The sequence below is a fragment of the Cebus imitator genome, unplaced genomic scaffold (assembly GCF_001604975.1).
Source record: "Cebus imitator isolate Cc_AM_T3 unplaced genomic scaffold, Cebus_imitator-1.0 Scaffold578, whole genome shotgun sequence".
NCBI classification, from domain to species: domain Eukaryota; kingdom Metazoa; phylum Chordata; class Mammalia; order Primates; family Cebidae; genus Cebus; species Cebus imitator.
This window is the reverse complement of record NW_016107893.1, coordinates 549665-570635: the sequence shown is the minus strand read 5'-3', so window position 1 is coordinate 570635 and position 20971 is coordinate 549665. Positions and strand designations below refer to the sequence as shown.

At 38.4% G+C, this 20971-nt stretch overlaps 1 long non-coding RNA gene and 1 pseudogene across 1 annotated transcript in view; one reads left to right on the top strand and one right to left on the bottom strand.

Moving 5' to 3' along the window:
* Window positions 1-313: 313 nt before the first annotated feature.
* Window positions 314-20971, bottom strand: part of LOC119469134 — a 477229-nt gene continuing 456571 nt past the window's right edge. The window contains exon 3 of the long non-coding RNA XR_005197948.1: window positions 314-368. This is a non-coding gene — a long non-coding RNA (uncharacterized LOC119469134). The remainder of the gene's footprint in view (window positions 369-20971) is intronic.
* LOC119469136 lies at window positions 12384-12499 on the top strand (annotated as a pseudogene).

Below are 20971 nucleotides of genomic sequence, written 5' to 3'. Positions count from 1 at the left end.
TGGTAATTCCAGTCTAGTCATCTTTTCTCACAATCTCACCTTTACTCAACAGCATCCCAACCAATGCAAAAGAATTGTCCATATACTTTCTGTACACATAGGCAAGCCACACTTCACTAATTTGAGGCCAAAGGATCAAAATAAGAACTGCTTTACTTACCTGCATGTTTGCCGTATTAAACTCAGATCTTTGCAAGAATCTGACCAAACAAGGTGCAACCTGACCATACGAGGAAGCCAGGTTGGTTAAATGTATGTTCACCACAGGATCGCTGAATAAGTGTGTGCTCACAGCAGCCTCCCAAATGACTTACCTCATTCAGTCTTGCCATTTCAGTCCAATAGGTCCAGTGAAAATGTTGACTTATCTAGGAAAAGGGAAATATAGGAGCATAATAAATAGGACATAACATTGCAAGATGTGTAATATAAAGCATGCGGTATGTTTTTTTCCATTCAAATAATAGAATTCCACTTCTTATTTCAGGAAAATAACAAAAAGGCAGTAAGAAAAAATCATGTTCTGGAGTGACTCAAACGCCCCCTACGGAATTCAGACCCACGTTCAGTCTAGCCTTCAGAAATTACCTGGCAAAATGAAGCAAGAGTCATTTAATCTCTAACTTCAATTTTCTTAATAAAAGAGCCACAGCAGTACCTTAGCTCTTTAGCTCAGGGAGGGGTCTGGCAAATGAATCCAGTCTAATTACAGAATGCCTGTGAGATAGCAAGTGCAACATGTGTGAGATCTTCTGTGATCTGATTTCTTCAAAGTTGTAACCCACATGTTAATAAGCAACTGAAATTCATGCTGGCATGGAAGCAATGAGTCTAATCCTAAATCTGTAATCATAAACTTGGGCATAAGCAAGTTCCTTAGCATGAAGGAATACTGAAAATATTCTGATGATTTAAAACTAACATATTTCAAAAATTATATAGAGAAGGTTTTCCTTTATGCAAAATTAACTATGATTTAAGTGATTTTTATTATTTATAAAATAATTAAGAGTATAACTACTTTCCACCAAAACCCTGTGATTCCTCTAAGATGCTAGAACTCTATACCTTCAAATTATGTTAACTACTATGCTTTAATATGACTGTTTCATTTTAATATCCCAAGAATGTCAGACATTAAGGTACAAATTCACATTCATAAAGGTCAAACTAAAAAAATTTCTTTTATATGTGTTTTAGTTGTCAGGGCAAACATTTTTATTCAAATACATACACCCCTAACATTACATTTCTGTCTTCAGTATCAATGCTTTTCCATGTTTTATTTAACAGTTCAAAGAAGACATTTTATGCTTTGCTAGCTCTAAGACATATGAGACAGTACTATTAGGAATCAATCTTCATTAGGATCACATGAAAAGAAAAATTGGCAAAGAAACTTCCACTAGAAAGAGAAAGGGGATTCTTGGATTTGCAAAGGACATTATTTTAGTTATGATCCATCTAGGTTGGCTTTTTCTCAATACCCTAATGTAATAATCCTAACGAAAAATGTTGATCACTAATTGGTAGGTTTGATGGTGAGTCCTGAATTTATTAAATTAATCATCTAATTTCTTTTCCAGGTCCCAATTCATATATACATGTAATCAAAAAGCAGACTTAAATATATTATTTTAATTATTCATCTGACATGGTTTTGATCTGTTTCCACCTAAATCTCATGCTGAAATATAATCCCCAGTGCTGGAGGTGGGGCTTGGCAGGAGGCATTTAGATCGTGTGGCTGGTTTCTCATGGTTTAACACTATCCATCCCTTTGTTGTGATAGTAAGTGCTCAGGAAATCTGGTGGTTTTAAAGTGTGTGGCACCTTCCCACTCTCCCTCTTCCTCCCACTCTGACAATGTGAAGTGATGGCTCCTCCTTTGCCTCTGTCGCTATTATAAGTTCCCTGAGGCCTCCTTGAAGCTGATGCTGCCATGATTCCTAAACAGCCTGCAGAACTGTGAGCCAACTAAATCTCCTTTCTTTATAAATTATCCCATCTCCCATGTTACTTTATAGCAGTGTGAGAATAAACTAATACAGAAAATTGGTACCAGGAGTTGGGTATTGCTGTAAAGACACCTACAAATGTAGAAGCAGCTTTGGAATTGGGTAATGGGCAGAGGCTGGAAGAGTGTGGAGAACTCAGAAGGTGACAGGAAGATGAGGGAAATTTTGGAACTTCTAGAGATTTGTTGAATGGTTGTAATCAGAATGTTAATAGTCAGTGAAGGCCAGGCTGAGGAGGTCTCAGATGGAGATGAGAAACTTATTGGGAACTGGAGCAAAGGTCACATTTGAAAAAGAGCTTCATTGGATTATGCTCCGGCTCTACGGATCTGTAAAACTTGGAACCTGAGAGTAATAATGTAGAGCAGGAGTCCACGACCAGTGAGCCACAGACAAGCATCAGTCTGTGGCCTGTTAAGAAACAGGCTATACAGTAGGAGGTAGGCAGCAGGCAAGCAAGTGAAGCTTTACCTGTATTTACAGCCACTTCCCATGGCTCACATTACTGCCTGAGCTGGGCCTCCTGTCAGATCAGCAGTGGCATTCAATTCTGATAGGAGCATGAACCCTAATGTGAACTATGCCTATGAGGGATCTAGGTTGTATGCTACTTATGAGAATCTAATGCCTGATGATCTGTCACTGTCTCCCATTGCCCATGGATGGGACTATCTAACTGCAAGAAAACTAATTCAGGGATCACACTGATTCTACATTATGGTAAGTTGTATAATTATTTCATTGTCTCTTATAATGTTATAATAATGGAAATAAAGTGCACAATAAACATAATGTGCTTGAATCACCCACCCCCAGTACATGGAAAAATTGTCATCCACAAAACCAGTCCCTGATGCCAAAAGCCGACTGCTGATTTGGGGTATCTGGTGGAAAAAATGCCCAAGCAGCAAAGCATTCCATTTTTGACCTGGCTGCTTCTAATCACCTATTTCATATGCATGAGCAAAGAAATGATGTAAAACTGGAACTTACATTTAAGAGGAGGCTGGGAGCAGTAGCTCACGCCTGTAATCTTAGCACTTTGGGAGGCCAAAGCAGGAGGATCACCTAAGGTCAGGAGTTCAAGACCAGCCTGGCCAACATGGGGAAACTTCACCTCTAACAAAATACAAAAATTAGCTAGGCATGATGATGGATGTCTGTAATCTCAGCTACTCAGGAGGCTGAGATGGGAGAATTGCTTGAACCTGGGAGATGGTGGTTGCAGTGAGCCGAGATCATGCCACCGCACTCCAGCCTGGGGGACTAAGCAAGACTCCATCCCCCTCGCAAAAAAAAAAAAAAGTGAAAGTGCTTCTGAATTATACAATATTATATAAATATTTGTATCAAAACTATCTGTTTTGAGTTAATACAAATGTGCCTGCCTGCATGGCTTTCTCCCTTCCTTGCTTCTTATTGGCATTCAGATACTATTAGCATTTGTTCAGCATTTACTTCAGTGAGCATTGCTAGGAAAACAGAACATCAAATCCCAGTATCTATGAGTTTCGTTACAAATTCCTGAGGGACGATATCAATTAATTTTAACTTCAGGAACTGAAGACAGATTCATGGAGAAGGTTACAATAAAGTTGGAAAGATGAGTAGATTTTTAGCATACAGAAAAACTGTGCTGTGAATGTAGCAGATTTTTAGTTAATGTCTGTGTAATAAAAATCACCTTCAACAAGTCTGCATTTTACCTGGTGAATAGAATCCCTGGAATTTCTATGCTTGTGCTTGAAGGTTTTTTAAAAAGGCTACATTGGACATGCATATTCTTTGTTCTATGAGCTTTGTACATAAATGATGACCCAAATTAATGAAAGATTTAATCCAAACTGATGCAAATGCAAATGGCCTAGTTTTAGACAGCTGCAATGGTTATTTCTGTGCATCTGGGAAACAGCTGTCAGGCCTCATTTATACACTGGTTTTTGTTCAACTTCAAATGGGTGTCAAGAACAACAACAAAAAATAGGTGATTAGAAGGTGGTATCCATTTCAGAAATACATAAGAGTCTCTAAGCCTTTCTTCTGTAAGCAGCTTCGAAATCACCCTCTTCTAATAGCACTGGCATGATGGAACATTCTCACAGATTACCTTTCCCTATCTAAGCTCGGAGGACGCCCAGGCTGGTTGGAAGGTGTAGCTCGTGTAATGATTCCAAAAGCACTCCTCTCCCATGATTACACGGAACAAGTAATGGGATAGTCATTTTCAAGGCCAAGCATAAGTGATTATTCACCAGGATGCAGAGATTATGATATGAAGGGCCTACGCTGATGCTGACAGTCAGAGGCAAGCTGCAGGGCTTGACCCTGTACTGTAAGAAGCTGCAGAGACCATGCATCTGAGCCAGGCAGTTGATGAGATGTCTTCTCCTTGGGATTCATACCACAACAATAGGCTAATAGATTTATTCCATAAAGGCAGTGACCTTTGTGGTTGGAAACATTTTCTCACAGGAGAGTAAAAAAGGTACTGTACGCTCCTGTGTGATACAGTTTTGACAGTGACTGACAGCATGGGCTGGCCCCAGTCTCCAGGAAGCCATATGCACAGACTTTTGCATTGTTACCCTTTGATTAACTTCTGACACACTTTGCAACATAAAACTCTTACAAAGAAATTGCTCTGTCATGCTGACTGTAACATCTAGAAACTTTGCCAACGAGAGCTAAAATGTACCCCAAAGCAGTGTGGCCTGAAATAATATCCATGTGTGTGTATGTGTGTGGAGAATACACTTTGGGCATTAAATTTTCAGATTCTTAATGCTATTATTTAAGTGCAATATTTAGAAAAAGATTCTCATGTTATAAGCATTTTGCACATGAAGAGGCTTAAGCAATGCCAAGATGAAAATAAATAATACATGAAGTCAGAGGCCTGAAGCAAATGTTAACTAATTTCTAAATGGGTCAAAATCACAACAATTAAGCCCCTGACATGTAAAGCCATTTTTTTCTTTCTAAAATATTAACCAACTTGCTTCACTTCTTCTAGATTGATTTGTAGAGCATGAAAGGTCATTTTGGAGGCAGAGGGGGAATTTGGCTTCTACAAGCCATCCATAATGAGAGCCAATAAATTAGGTAAAGCTCCTGTTTACCTAAGCTGAAATATTGATGTCCAAGACCACATCTAATGCAAATCTCTACATTAATCATTTTTCTCCAGTTGGGAAATTCAGACCATAGTAACACATGCTTTGATAGACCTATACATCATAGTTACAGCAACATTAGACAGTGCCTCAGTGACAGAATACAAATATATTGCATTGGATTTCCTTCATTTTCCCCAGCCTGACTTTTATTTGTGTCTGCAAACTCTGCTCTGGGTGTGTGAGGTTTTGACACAGCTTTGGGCGATATTTTTGGTTTAGGAAATAAGTATAAATTGATAACAAGAATTTTCTTCTGTTGGTTACCTGCCAAGCAAATCTGGAGGAGGCTCACATCTAGTTCATTAAGCATAGCACTTTGATGAGCACATACTCCGTGTTCAGTCTTCTCCCACTCAAACAGTAATATGGTCTGTGTTTCCCAGAGTGGGATTCATGAACCATCTGCATCAGATCACCTGGGTGCTTGCTGGGAAATGCAGTTTCCTAGGCTTCATCATAATCAAGCAGATTTTCTAAGGGTGGGGCCAAGGAACCTTGTACAAGATCCTTAGTTGTTTATTACACACACTGTTGTTTGATAACTGATATAGATAGCTATCATCTTCAGGCTTCTAAAAGCTACCCTGTCTTGCCACTTTTCTACTGAAAGTTTTTACTCTCCTAAATATGTTCCAAACCCCTACTTAGGTTCTCCTTCTCTAGAGGCATGTCTCACACAGTCTTATCTACTTTTAAGGTTATTCTCTCTATGTAAAGAAGACTCTCAAGTCACTATTTCCAACAGTGAGGTTCTATCTCTGCTTCCAATTCATATATGAAAATGCCTGTTGAAACAGCCCATCTGGCACTAGAAAGACAGCATGGCCGAACTGAACTCATTCCTCTTTCCATGCTATCACACAGCCAGACGGAAACCCTGATGTTCTCATCCATTCTTCTCTCTTTTATTTTCATCATGTACATCATTAAATAAATTACCTGTGTCATCTACTCATAGTCTCCATGACAGCTTATTCTCTTCTTTTCTTTCTAGCCCTGTGCAAAGTCCAGACCTTCCTCATTTCTCAGCTGTACCATTGTAAGAGACCTCTAATGAGTGTTCCTGTCTTTTGTCTTGAACTTCTCAAATCAATCTTCTACATGGTGGCTGAATAGGTTTTTCTAAAAATAAATCTGAGTGAATCACTTATTTCCTTAACACTATGAGAACACTCCTCCTGCAGGACAAAATCTAGGTTTTCTGACCTGACTCTCCTGCGTGTTTCTAGTCTATCCATACTCAGTTTTCATCAGTCCTTACCTTGATCCTACACTTTCAGTACAACCATTTATAGTAACCTTATACCATGCCTTTCCTCCCATTCTCCCTCTGCCTGGAGTACCCTTTCCCAACTGTTTTCACTCATAACTCAATTATTACTCAATTATTATTCAATAATTGAGTAACTATTTTGTGCTAAATTTTTCTTTTGATTCTCATAAGGATCAAAATGTGATAACCTACATTAGTATGCTTTTTAAGAAGCCTTTTTCATCATTTTTTCAAGGTTTTCCTTAATCTCCAGTCTGACTTCTTCTTAGCTGATTACTACCAACACTGTGTATGCTTACCTCAGCTAAAACATTTAGCCCATATATTAAACAAGTGTGCTTATATTCTCCACTCTCTTTTCGTCACTAAATTACCTGATTCACAAGGGCATAGCATGTGTCTTAATCAGATCTATTTTCAAAGCATATAGTACCATATCCAGTGCATTAAAAGCTGCCCATGTAATTTTTTTTTTAAACTCAAGAGATCTGATTCATGGCCGTAGAGAATATCACTGTGAGTGGCTCTTCTAAGCATATTAACTAAGAAACTTTTTATCTGAGACCTTGAACTTCAAGGGGACAGGCAGGACCATGTTCATGTTTGTATCTCCCTATGGTGCCTAGTCCTGCATATTTTATATGATCAGTGTTCAAAAGCGTTGGTACAAATTAACAGCTACTATGAGGATTTCAGAAATATTAAAATGATGATCAGCTCTGCTAAGCTTTAGAAATAGAGTACACAAAGTCACTGTTAAAAGCAAAATCATTAGGCACTCTAGCTTCATTTAAGCAGCATGATGTTAGAAGGGATACTCATTAAACATAATGGATTTGTTAGCATCAGACACAATAAATGTATGAACTTACAAAAAGTGCAAAGGGGAAACAGAGATGGATCCCTGTGGTGAGAAAAGAGAAAATGGCACCTTTGTAGAGCAGACACCCCGAGAATTAAGGGGTTCAATGGGATTTTTTTTAAACAAATGTTTACATTTTTTTCAATAATGGCATACTTCTGGTACATTTAATTATATCTGAATATGGTCATAAAATAGTATAACACTAATGAAATACTGCTCAACTTACTGAGTGAATACTTTAGTCCAAGTGTTTTACATAGCTCAATATTAGCTTCTAGGTATACAGCTTCTCCCATTTTATGGATGAGGAAGCTGAAGTTCAGAAGGGTTTAGTAACTTTCTCAAGGTCATATTGCAATGTATTTGCACATGATAGTCTGTGTGCACATTCATTTAACAAGCACCTGCTGAGCAATAACTGTGCCAGACATTGAATCAGGAGCTAAACATACAGGGATAAGAAGTTCAAAGATTTCACAGTATTGTGATAGAATAATAAAAAAGAACACTTATGATACAACGTGGAATGTACCCTGAGAGAGTTAGCCTATGAGATCAATGCAGGGGGTCACAGGAACCTGGGAGAGAGGGATCTAATCAAGCTTGAGATTAAAAAAAAAAAAAAAAAGACATATAAAGCATCAGAGAACACTTACCAAAATGGCACAAAAAGTCTGAATATAAGAGGTAAGAGCCATATTTTGCATGGAGAGAAGTCTTCCCTGTCCTGTCTTTCTTATCACTGCTATTGCTAGAATGTGTTTGAGAAGGTACTGGCAGATCATCTTGATTTCACACTCTCAAAGTAGACACCTTGAGAGATGATATTCCATGAAGATGAAAAGTATGGGTATGCCATGGGAGAGGGCTTACAATTTGTCCTACACATGCAAATGGTGCCCTTTAGTGACTGTGCAGGGCACAACCTGTACATTATCAATGACAGCCGTGTTCCAAGCATTGTGCTTGGTCCTTAAGATGTCTAATCTGATTTCTTCTTCACCATGACCCTAAAAATTGGTTTGCTTGCCTTCATTGTACGGATTACCTGAGGAGTTTAAATAACAGTCCAAATATCATACATAAAACAAACAAAAGGGCCAGAATCTTAATCAAGATTTCTATGCCTTCAATGGCCTTGATCTATCTGCTAGAAAATCGAAAATAAGGAAAAAATTAATTTTACCTCTTTGGTGAACTCTTCTGTGGCATCATAGATGGGCACTTCCCCCCAACTTTCCAGTCTAGTTCTCACAAGAAACAAGATAAGCTGCTGCTTCTACATTAGTTTCTCTAAAAGTGCCAGCCTGTCTGGGCCCTATTTTCATTCATTTTTATGCTTTTTCCTGATTTGATTATTTTTGTTTTACTCTAATTTCCTCCCCATTCTAGCTAAAAAAAGATCATTCCTTTTGACTACATATGCTAATAGGTTTGTTCTCATTATGATGGTGTCTATTAAAATGTTCCAATATTAATGTAGGTCACAGAAGACTAATAGAAATCCCCCATTAATGTAATACTTCTTAAGTACTCTATGTTATCATATTTATAAGAGCTCAGGCAGAGCCACCAATGGGAACTGTAAGCTCATGGTAATAAAATAAATAGGAGGGATGATGCGTATCAGAAGCACAGGTTTCCTTTGAACACCTTTCTGTCTCACTTGCAGGACTGTGGGGTTGTTAAGTCTGATTTTATGACCACTATCGTGTTGTAAAACTTGTCGGTCTTTGCCGTATCCTCAGACATGAGCTCTTGCCTGTCCCTCACTTTTCATGTTACTAGAATTCTAGATGTGGGTTAAAAATCCCAGAAGTGGTAAGCTTTCTGCTCTGAGCATGCTGTGCATTAATTTACTACACACCAAAGTCTATTAATTTTGAATAGTGCTATCAATTATACTGCATGACAGAGAGATAACTATGTTATCACCTTTGAAGAAGTGTCTTTCTTAGGAAACCTATATAGACTTCTCAAGACTCTAATGCTGATGGATAACTCCCTTCTCAAAAAAAAAAAAAAATCACAATTTGATTGCATTTTCTTTTATGGGATCTTAAAAATGCAAGCCAAAAGAATACTTCTGAGGCTTGTATCACCTGTCCATGTAGACAATTAATGAGCTTATCATTACTCTTCTGATAAAAATAAGAGCATTCCACTTATTCTGAGCCCTTTAAATATACCTGTTTTCCAGTCATGAATATAGAAAGGCAATGTTAGTACCTGTACCTGGCCTTGTGAGTTTCCCAAGGTTTATTTATCTACCAGGTGCCACTGAGAAATTACTCCTCATTTTTAAAAAAAATCCCGTTTGACTCTGTCTCATCCTCCCATTCTCTGTCTAGCCCAATCATATTGACAAGCTGGTCTTTTCTTCCTAGGCTTCCTTCAGGACAAATTCTGGTTTTTGTTCTTCCCACAAAAACTCTAGCATTGAAGAATAAATCCACCTTTATGTTCAGGTTCAGCCTCTTAAATAATCTCTCTTAGATCAGCGACAAAGAAAGACTAGGAAACAGCACAACACTCTCCCTGACTTCCCAACTTAGTAAAAATAAAATGGAATCTTTTTTCCAGGCATGCCTTTCAAGCTGCTCACTCATTCATTCAGGCAATAAGCATATGCAGGGTACTCACTCTATGCCAGCACTATTCTAGGTTGCTACTGATTAGACAGAAGCATGGTAATTCCTCTGTATTTAATAAATGAGAAGGAAAATACCAAGGAACAAACACTTACATGATATGATTGTAGCTAATGAAGTGGTATACAGAAACATAAAGCAGAGTGAAGGGAGGGCGATGGAAAAGAAGAAAGGGAGGGCAGGGTTTCTGTGGCTAAGGGAGTCAGGAAGACCTCTTTCAGGAGGGGATGTTAAAACAGGGATACAAATGAATATTTAGGAAAAGCTTTTTAAGCCATGTGAATGCCATGTGTTCAGATCTAGGCCTGGAATACATTTGGCACGCTCAAGAGAGAGAATGAGGCCAAAGTGCTAACAGAGGAGTAGGTGACTGAGGCTGGTGTTGGACAGGGGCTAGATCAGGCAGGCATGAGTGTGATGGGAAACCAGCGGCTGCTTTCAGCTACTCCTAATCTGTCTTCAGTCCTGAGGGCAGATGAAACAAAAAATTCATTTCACCTCTTTAAAGTGGTTGACCACAATTCTCAATATTTCAGGGAAATAATTCTACTAAGCATGTCAATAAAAATGGATTTTTATGTTTTCTTAGGCTATCTTTAGGCTGAAGCAAATAAATTTTATGCTTTAGAAAAATAATTTAGTGATATTTTATCAGGGAAATGCAAATTAAAACCTTAATGAGACACCATCTTATCATACCTAGAATGGCCTTTATTAAAAAGTCAAAAAATAATAGATGTTGGCGCAGAGTGGTGAAAAGAGAATCCACTGTTGCTGGGAATGTAAATTAGTACATCCTCTATGGAAAACAGCAGGAATACTTCTCAAAGAACTAAAAGTACATCTACTATATTATCCTGCAATCTCACTACTGAGTATCTACACAAAGGAAAATAATCCATTACGTAAAAAGAATACCAGTATGTGTGCATACATCACAGCACAGTTCACAATAGCAAAGATATGGAATCAACCAAAGCACTCATCAATTGATGAGTGGATAAAGGAAATAAGGTATATATACCTCATTTAGTATAGTCTAATATCACTAAATATTTGTTTAATTATTGCTCTAACCACACTGCAGGCAAGTACATGGTGTATACTCCATGTGCCATATACCATATATATACACACCATGGAATACTACTAAATACATACAAATTAATGAAATAATATGTTTTGCAGCAACTTGGATGGAAGTGGAGGTCATTATCGTAAGTAAAGTAACTTAGGAATGGAAAAACAAATATCACTTGCTCTCACTTATAAGTGGAAGCTAAGTTATAAGTATACAAAGGCATACAGAGTGGTATAAGGGACACTGAGACCCAGAAGAGGGAAGGGTTGGAAGGGGGTGAGGGATGAAAAAATTCCGGTTGGATACAATGCATACTACTCTAGTGACAGGTACATTAAAAGCCTAGGCTTCACCATTGTACAATGCATCCACTGTAACCAAGAGCCACTTGTACCCCTAAAACTATTAAAATTTAAAACAATCAGACAAAAACATTTTTACAAAAGGAAATTAAAGAACTTATATGTTTTACAGAATAGTCTCAGGGCCTTCTTGCACCATGAAGAATCAACTACAGTACCTAAAACTGCTTTATAAAATAAAATATTCATCACAACATAGAATTCCTTGAATAAAAATGTATTGACTTTAAATAATTTTGGCTAATGTTACATATACACAATTAAAAAAAAACCCCTTACACCGTTAAAAAATACAATATTCAGTGGATGTGTTGAGAAAATAAAAATGTACTTGCGAGCAGTACAGTAAGAACAATAATCTAAAAAAGAAAAATGTTTAGTGATATTAGAATATACTCACAAAATTGTATTACCATAAAAAGCAAAGAATAACACAGAGTAGGTGATCCTATTTATCTTCAAAATTATATATCTATATATTTGCAGGTATGTATATTTATATGTAACATTTATTTTTGATTATATATTTATATATTTAATGAAATATATATATATGAAAAGCCTCACAAAATTATGCACTATAATAGTTGAAGTAATTTTACAGATGGTAGAGTTATAGAGGATATTATTCTACTTTTTATTATTTTAAATTTTACTATACTTTCTAAATTTCTCATGACATGCCTTTTTTACTGTAAAAGTCACAATAAACTGACTTTCATTACTAAAACCTACAAAACTGAAGGTCTTTTTAAAATAACTCTAATTTGTGCATCTTTATGAAAATGTGGAGGAAGATGCTTTGTTTAGAACTGTTAATTAGTTATGTTTGCATCATAGTACTACTGCGAATTAACAGTATGTTGTTAGATATATTGCTTAACTTCTCTGGGTTAGTTTTACCATCTAGTAATACAAAAACATAAAGCCTATGTCTTAGACTCACTATGAGAAATAGTGCTCCCTTTGGCAGCACATACACTAAAACTGGAATGATACAGAGAAGACTGACATGCTCCCCCCACCCCCCGCACAAGGGTGACATGTAAATTCACGAAGCATTAAAAAAATTAAATTAAAAAAGAAAGAATTTTTATGATAAGTGAAAGGACTGAAAGCAAGGAAGTTGCAGAAATATCTTTGTTATACTATCTTAGAGGGCAGGGATTATATGAGTATTTATAAAACATCCAGCAGATTTTTAATGGAGTAGCTTCAGCTAAATCAGAAAAGGTTTTGATTGCAAACTCTAAAGCAGTCTCTATCAATATATAATCAGAAAATAATACAATTACTATGTTGAAACTGATCTTGAAGCAACTCTTCAATCATCAGTTCCAGTCTTCCTTTTCCATCAGTGAATGTCCAACTTATCCCTGCACACCGTTAACAATGGGGCTCTCATTCACTTGACAGTATTAGGATAGAACTCACTATTAGTATTCTTTTTTTCCTCTGTTAACAAAATCCATTTATGTTCCTTTCACTCTACACCCTGCTTCTTTCTTGAGGATGTAGATAAAATAGGCCTAATACAACAGTCCCAGGATAGCCTTTTCAGTTTCTAATAACAGCTATCACTTCCTCTCTCTACTAATCCAGATTATTATTCACTTTTTCCGCAGGTAATCCTTGGGAAATAAGGTTACTAGGTCCCTCACTTTCCCCTGGAGCACACACTATATATATGAAATTAAGGAATCTAAATCTGAATACAATTTCAACCAAGTTTCACTAGCACAAAACATGGGATTCCACCTGCCTAACTATCTTAATTCTTTTTAAAATCACGTAACACTGTAGGAGTCCTATCATCGGTTGTCTTAAATAAAATTTCAACACGGTACACTGAAAAGATGTTGGCCTTGAAACTCAGAGAGATGTAACATCTAATACAGTTCCTGGCACAGAGTAAACACAGTCATCCCCACTTATTCATGTGGAATGCACTGCAAGATTCCCAGTGGATGCTTGAAACCATGGCTAGTACAGAATCCTATATATGCTATGTTTCTTCCTATACATAGATACCCATGATCACATTTAATATGTAAACTAGGCACAGTGAGAGATTAACAATAGTAATAAAATAGAACAACTGTAATAAACTTTCATAAAAGTTATGTAAAATTGGTCTTTCTGTAAATATCATACTCACACTTTTTGTGCCTACGTGTTATGTTGAAGTGAGATCAATGACACAGGCACTATGACGTAGCTATAGGCTACTATTGACCTTCTGACAATACATCAGAAGGAAAATCGTCTGCTTGAGGTGCCTCTGGGTCCTCAATCCATGTAGATGTCAATAGTTGGATGTCAGGAGCAGACGATATTGTTGACTAATGGGTGGATGGGTAGCTTACATGATATGGAAATGCTGAATAAAGGGATGATTCGTGTCCAAGGTGGGAAGGAGCAGGACAGTGCGAGATTTCATCATGCTGCTTAGAATGGCTTACAATCTAAGACTTACAAATTGTAGATTTCTGGAATTTTTCATTTATTATTTTTGGACTGCAGTTGACCTCAGGTAACTAACACCACAAAAAGGAGAAACATAGATAAGGGAGATCTACTATTTTCAACAAATGATGGCTGTTATTGTGATAATTACCACTATAATTATTTAAAAACCCTTAAGATATTTTAGATTTGTAATCACTAAGCCCTGAACCTGTGTAACACATTTGGATTTTTTAGAAATCTGGGTAGAATGTTCTTCTTTGTTTACTGTATTTTATGAGACAAATTGTCTTATCATAGGAACCTTGTTAAATTCTTTTTGAACTATGATTCAGTGTGAAACCATAAGGGTTCTCCCTTCCAGGTCTCTCACCTGTGCATGCAATGAGCTATCCACTGTATCTTCAGTCAAGCCACAGATAAAAAATGTTGACTGAAGCAAGTTCAAACTCTGAGACACATGTTCTGCTCATCACCCAATGAGAGGAAGAAATGAACAGCTTATAGGAGTTTATATGCCCTTTGAAAAATGGCAGACTAAGCCATTTTTAATCACTCCATTTTAACCCTCTGGGTCACTACATTTACCTTAAGTGCACTTAAAGTTGTAGAATCTAAGACCATTTGAAAATTGTCATTAGCATTAGTTCTCGTTTTTTTAAAAAAAACATAGACTAAATCACAATTCAAACTTGTGAACTCTATTAATATATCTGAGCAGTAGAATTAATAATTTTCAGTTAATTTTTAAACACTCTGTTCTAGGTACTAAGCCATGGCCTGAAGAAGTTTATGGTCTAGTGAAACACACAAATATATAGATACATCATCATCTGTATGTTTTCAAGTACTACAACAGAGGCATTCATGAGTATTTCCAAAGGGTCATAACCAAATTCCTAGCCACATAATTAAAAGTATTTTAGAGCTGGCAAATATTTTATATATTGTCAAATCCAATCTTTTAATTATATCCAGAAACTGGCTCAGAAAAGGGAATCAGCTTGCCCAAGTTCACATAGCTAGCTGACAGACAAGAACTCAGATGTCTGAGTACAAACAGAAATTTCCTCCTGCACCAATAAATATGTGCAATTGTTTAAATATAATGGTGGAATATCCTAAGAGCCATCTTTCTGAGGAATCTTACAATCTAGGATTGAAGGTATAGATAAAGAATAAATAAGAAATGTGTATTCTATTGAGCCTTTATCCCAGATTATATCTGTGGAATTAAATGTACATGCTCATGCACAATTAAATTCCCTTACATTCCAATTTTAGCTTGTCATTAGTTGGTTTTATTCCCTCCTCCTCTGTGGGGTATAGGGAAATACAATAACAACACCTTATTAATTAAGGATTAATGCTCATTAGTTTTTAATTAATTCATTCTACAAATATTTATTGACTTTCTACTACGTGAAAGGTCCTTTGGAAATGAGAAAAGTTCCCTTGTACCCCTCACGGGCCATGCGATGGGGGTGTGTTTCGCTTCTTCTGTGCCCTACACCTCAAACCTCTAGGGGAGCATACAGACAGGCAGGTTGTGGGGCTCTGACCCCACGACAGTGTCTAGAGGTGAATGTTTACACTTGAAGCCCCACTGGACCTGTGTTACAGTGTGCTCTCTTAGTTTAGTCGTCCATAGGCAGCTTGTGTTAACCAGCTCAATTAGACCCTCTACATTGTCACAAGGACAGAGGGCTTTCTGTATCCTGGGTTCTTGCCTTGGTGTTCCAGAAGAATCAGATCACACCTGGGCTTGGAGAATAAGTTCAAGGTTTTATTGAGTGGAGGTGGCTCTCAGCAGATGGAGGAAGCCAGAAGAAGATGGAGTGGATCAGGCTGCTCAGCGGCCAGGGTTCTCCTCCAACTGCCCTGGCCAAACTCTGCCTCATTCCACCAGTGGAAGGCCGGACTGTGTGCCAGCATCTGTCCTGTGCTCTTCCACCAGCATGCTCCTCTCGACATATTCTCAATGTCCAGCCACTTGTGTCTTCTTCTGCCAACGTGTTCCTCTCAATGTCCAGCCACTTGTGTCTCTGCCTGCTAGAGTCTCAGGGTTTTTATAGGCATAGGATGTGGGCGTGGCCAGGATGGTCCTGGGAAACGCAACATTTGGGCAGGAAAACAAAAATGCCTGTCTTCACCTAGGCCTGGGGGCACAGGCCCTAGGGTGGAGCCCTAGACAGGGACCATGCCCTTCCTCACTTCTATATCATTTAAAGGGACCACACCCTTCCCTTCCCTGTACTTCCCTCTCCTTTGGTATCACTTTGTAAGATAAAAATAGAGAGTAACTATGGTAACAGCCATTAAGGAAGTTCATTTGTCTTGGTAGTACTCTGCTCTTTGAGTTACAACAAAAGGTATCATAAAGTCTAGTAACAGATGAATGTTCTGGATACTTATTCTTACCAAGAACACACAGGCTACTGCCACTGTTTCTAGGTTATCTGCCCCACCATAAAGTATTCATGAAGCAAATATTTATTGTATCTTACTATCTGAAAGAAACTGAGGTATGTGGTTTGAGTGATATTTTCTGATTTGGCACTCCCAACCTCTCTGAGAAGTGGATATTCTATTGCCCACTCGTGATTTTAGCTGATAACCTGAGGTTGCTAGATGCAGAGTAATTGATCTCAGGTCATACATCAAGTAAATCAAGGAGCTGGCATTTGAATGCAAGTCTGTGTGACTTCAAAGCGTATGCAGTTTCCACAGAACGTTCACAATGTTCTGGAATCAAAGTGTGATGACAGCCATCAGTGTCTAAAATGGATGAGGAAAGCTTGAAAGGAATGAGTCCATCGTTGAACCCAATAGTTAACATTTGTTGAAGTTTAACCTATATGATAAAAACAGATTTTTTAAATAAATTGGAATATAAACACACACACTTTCCTCAAGTATCTCTAAGTGCAAGATTCTGCACTAAATCTGTGAAGTTCTGCAATTGATCATTTAAAAAAGCTATTATTCACTATTATTGTTAATGAGAATGATTTTTTACTTCCTTTTCTGAAGCTTTTCTTTCTGTATTTTCAACATGGGCAGTTATACACAAAGTCATTTACTACACATTTTGATTCTTTTTTTTTCCGCTGTGGATGGTTCTGGCACTGAGTTTATCTCCTGTTAAGCACATTTCTTCTTGGCCATGAAGATGAGCCACATTGCCTTAGCTATTTGGTCTTACCCATGGTGCAACACTTGCCAGAAGTTTCCCCAGGGAAATTATGTGGCTTTAAGCAGCCCTGGATCTTTTAGCCCCAAGTTTCCTCAAAATAACCTGGACCTTTTCCCTGCTCTTCAGTTCCACCTCACTGGTCCCTGGACGAGTAGTGTACAGTTTCTGAATGACCTTGATCCACCCTAATTTGACATCACCACAGGTATCAGAAGGAAAAGCTGAGAGGAGATTATTCCTAAGTGGGGCAGATCAACTTTAAACTGACAGAGGCTCCATAGGAAGGGCTCCATCTTCTGGTTTTCTTACTAGGTGGCTTTTTCACTTACGATGGGGAAGGGAGTTCTGTCAAGAATAGACATCCCCCAGCTCTTCCTTAGAAGGGGTCAGAGATGAAAAAGCAGCAGACAGGCTCCTAATCTATTATTTACTTTCCCAAAAGTGAATTTTCAGTATAGACAGGAGACTAAAATGGAAAGGACTTCAATTAACTGTGCAGCACCAGGCGGTGGGGATAAACTAATAAATAGGATACACAGCATCCTTCACTCACAAAGCCTGTAGTTAAGCACCGTTTCAATAAGCTTACATCTCTAAAGCAGTGCACATGCCAGGAAAGGGGAAAGAAGTACTAGCAGAGCTAAGATTCGGATTGAAACCCAAACCCACAGAGCTGGGCAAAGTTCTGACTTCAAATACCTATGTCTACTTGTCCTCTGAGATTATATATTTTATTTTTAATCTCATGGGTATTTATGTAATACTTGCTATATACCATGACTATTGTAAGTGCTTTAGAAACATTTGGCCAGGCGCAGTGGCTCACATCTGTAATCCCCCAACTTTGGGAGGCCGAGGTGGCCGGATCACTAGGTCAGGAGTTTGACACCAGACAGACTGGCCAACATCATGAAACTCTATCTCTACTAAAAATACAAACAGTTAACCAGGCATGGTGGCGGCGCCTGTAATCCTAGCTACTTGGGGGGCTGATACAGGAGAACTGTTTGAACCCAGTAGGCAAGCCGAGATGGCAACACTGCACACCAGCCTGGGTGACAGTGCGAGACTCTATCTCAAAAAAAAGAAAGAAAGAAAAAAAGAAACATTCATTTAGTCTTCATATTAAACCTATGAAATAGATGCTATCATCACTGTCCCCATTATATGGATGAGGAAACTGAGGTATAGGTAATTTGAGTAACCTATTCAAGGTCACACAACTAGGAAGCAGCACAGCTGGGTTTTGAACCCAGAGGCCGTGCTCTTATTCCTAAAATAGGTACCTATCAATAAATCCTTTAAAAGGAAAAGTTCCTTTGACCTGGTCAAGGGTGGCATGAGAAAGAAGACTTGGAAAGACTGTTTGCATTCTGCAGTGCTGAACAAGTACAAGAGGGGGGCATCACTCATTCCCTGGTCTTGGTCTGTAGGGAAAGGAGGACCGCAAGAAACTGCTGGAGCCACAAATACGGCCTGGGCCCTGTTTGTGGTGAGCGAGCCTGTGCAGGCTCCTGCCAAGGCACCGAAATAGCTTATTCATATTGCATGTTTTAGTCCAATCCAGGCCCATCAGAGACCTTGAAAAGAGCCAACTTCCAAAGAAGAGAACACGTAAATAATCCTTCCCCATCAAAGAAATAATCTTTGCAGATAATAGCTTTTCTTGCCACACTTTTTCTCTACATGCGGAGAGAAAATTGATGACAAAGACCCCTCCCTGACAGACAAGCCCCAAACTACCCTCACACTGCCAACCTTTCAGAGGAAATGAGAGAGAGAGAGCAGCTGGTCAAACCAGAAACAGAATATCCTTTGTTACCTACCTTCCATAATCCAAAAATACCTAGAACACCCCTACCCCCACCGCCTCAATAACTAGGAAACTTGAAAAACAGAGAGAGGAAAATACGTCCATTTCATGAACTGGAAAACACTAAAAATTCAGGCAAGGCTCTGTGGGCTCTCAGAGCAAACCGCCACACTGAAATAGAATATGATGGCCCTTCAATCACCAAACCATATCTATGGCAGACTGCCCTTTCAAGTATTTGTTTTGTTTTTTTGTCTTACTCGCCTCCATTACCTGGAAAATAGAAACAGATAAAATACTACTTGCTTGACCTTGAAATAGTGTCCCACACTCTTTGAGTTTGTCTCCTTGTCTGTAAAATGTGAACTAACCTGACCCCACAGGGTAGCACTAACTGATGGAAGCAAAGGAACACTCAGGATAGGCTTTGCCTTTTTATTAGGAAAAGCAGCTTTTGAGTACTTACTCATCTTCCTAGCTAGCTCTGTGATCTTGTACGTCATTTAACTTAGTGACCCTTCACTGCCATCTATAAAAATCAGTGTAAAGAAATAAAAGGGGCCAGACACAGTGGCTCACGCCTGTAATCCCAACACTTTGGGAGGCTGAGGCAGGCGGATCATGAGGTCAAGAGACGGAGATCATCCTGACCAACATAGTGAAACCTCGTCTCTACTAAAATACAAAAATTAGCTGGGCATGGTGGTACGTCGCCTGTAGTCCCAATTACTTGGGAGGCTGAAGCAGGAGAACTGCTTGAAGCTGGGAGGCAGAGGTTGCAGTGAGCCGAGATCTGACCACTGCACTCCAGCCTGGTGCCTGGTGAAAAAGTGAGACTCTGTCTCAAAAAAANAAAAAAAAAAAAAAAAAAAAAAAAATATATATATATATATATACATACATATATATATTATCATTTTGACAACCAGAATTTCCATAAGGAAGGAGACTGTGTTTGTATTTTAAAAAAAATAATAAAATAAAAACTTCAATGAGTTCTGGTGTTAGCTAATTGGCATCATGGCTTCCAACAAGAGGGACACAATGCTTTCTATGGGACAACTAAACTTGAAAGAGAGAAATAAACAAAAACCTGATGAGAGAAGAAGGGGAGGAGGGGCAAGAAAAAAAACAGCCTAATGGGATTAAAGATCTGTGAAGCTCTGCGGTGGTAGGGCAGCTGAGGATGTTGTAAGAGCAATATTTCTTACTCTTCTGTTTAAAGTTGTTTACGTAGCTCAGACTTAAAGCTTTCTCTGTTTTACCGCTGCATCGTATGGGCAGTCTAATAGAGACATTTGTTAGGAGTGTTAATCTTATGAAATTTGACGAGCCTGAGTTCCAGGTATAGGTCAAGCAAGATGACCCCAGATACAGCAGGTGCCCAGATATGTCGGCGGCCATGAAAGATGAACCTTAGACACATCCAGAGAAATACTGGCTGTCTGCAAGCCCAGGCAGGTAAGAAGGGAATCTAAAGCCCATGTTACCTAGATTTTTAGAGGCAAGGAAGATTTCAGCTCAGGGTATGGTTACTGAAGGATAATCATAGGAACTTAGCAGGCAGATGATTTAACATCCATCTCAAGTTACATGGCCTTGTAAGTGCTCTCCCTCTCTCTGTTCCCTCCTTCCATTCTTTGTTTCTTGCTGGCTTTATAGCTTGCTTTTAATAAAAACGCTGTAGTTTTCCTTTGGAGTGCATATTTCTATGACCTAGTCCAACCCACATTATTCCGAAGGGGAAATATTAGCTAGTCTGTTTCAACGGCAGTGTCTTTCCATCTCCAGAAAGCATATATATTTTTCTTTTAAACCACATCATCCCAGTGAATATTCATCTACGTAAAAGTGATTCATTATCACCTTTCATTTTTACTATCCACTGTCTTGTTGTTCATTACTATCTAGAGGCTGGTTTCTCACTTTCGTCCTTGGATTTGCAATTTTTATTTCCTCTGTAGACTACTTTTCATACCTCCTTTTACAGTTTCTGTGTTTCTCTATAACCATCCCTCTGTGTTCCATGATCAAGTAAAGTGGCAGTCACTAAATTTATTGGGTATGCTC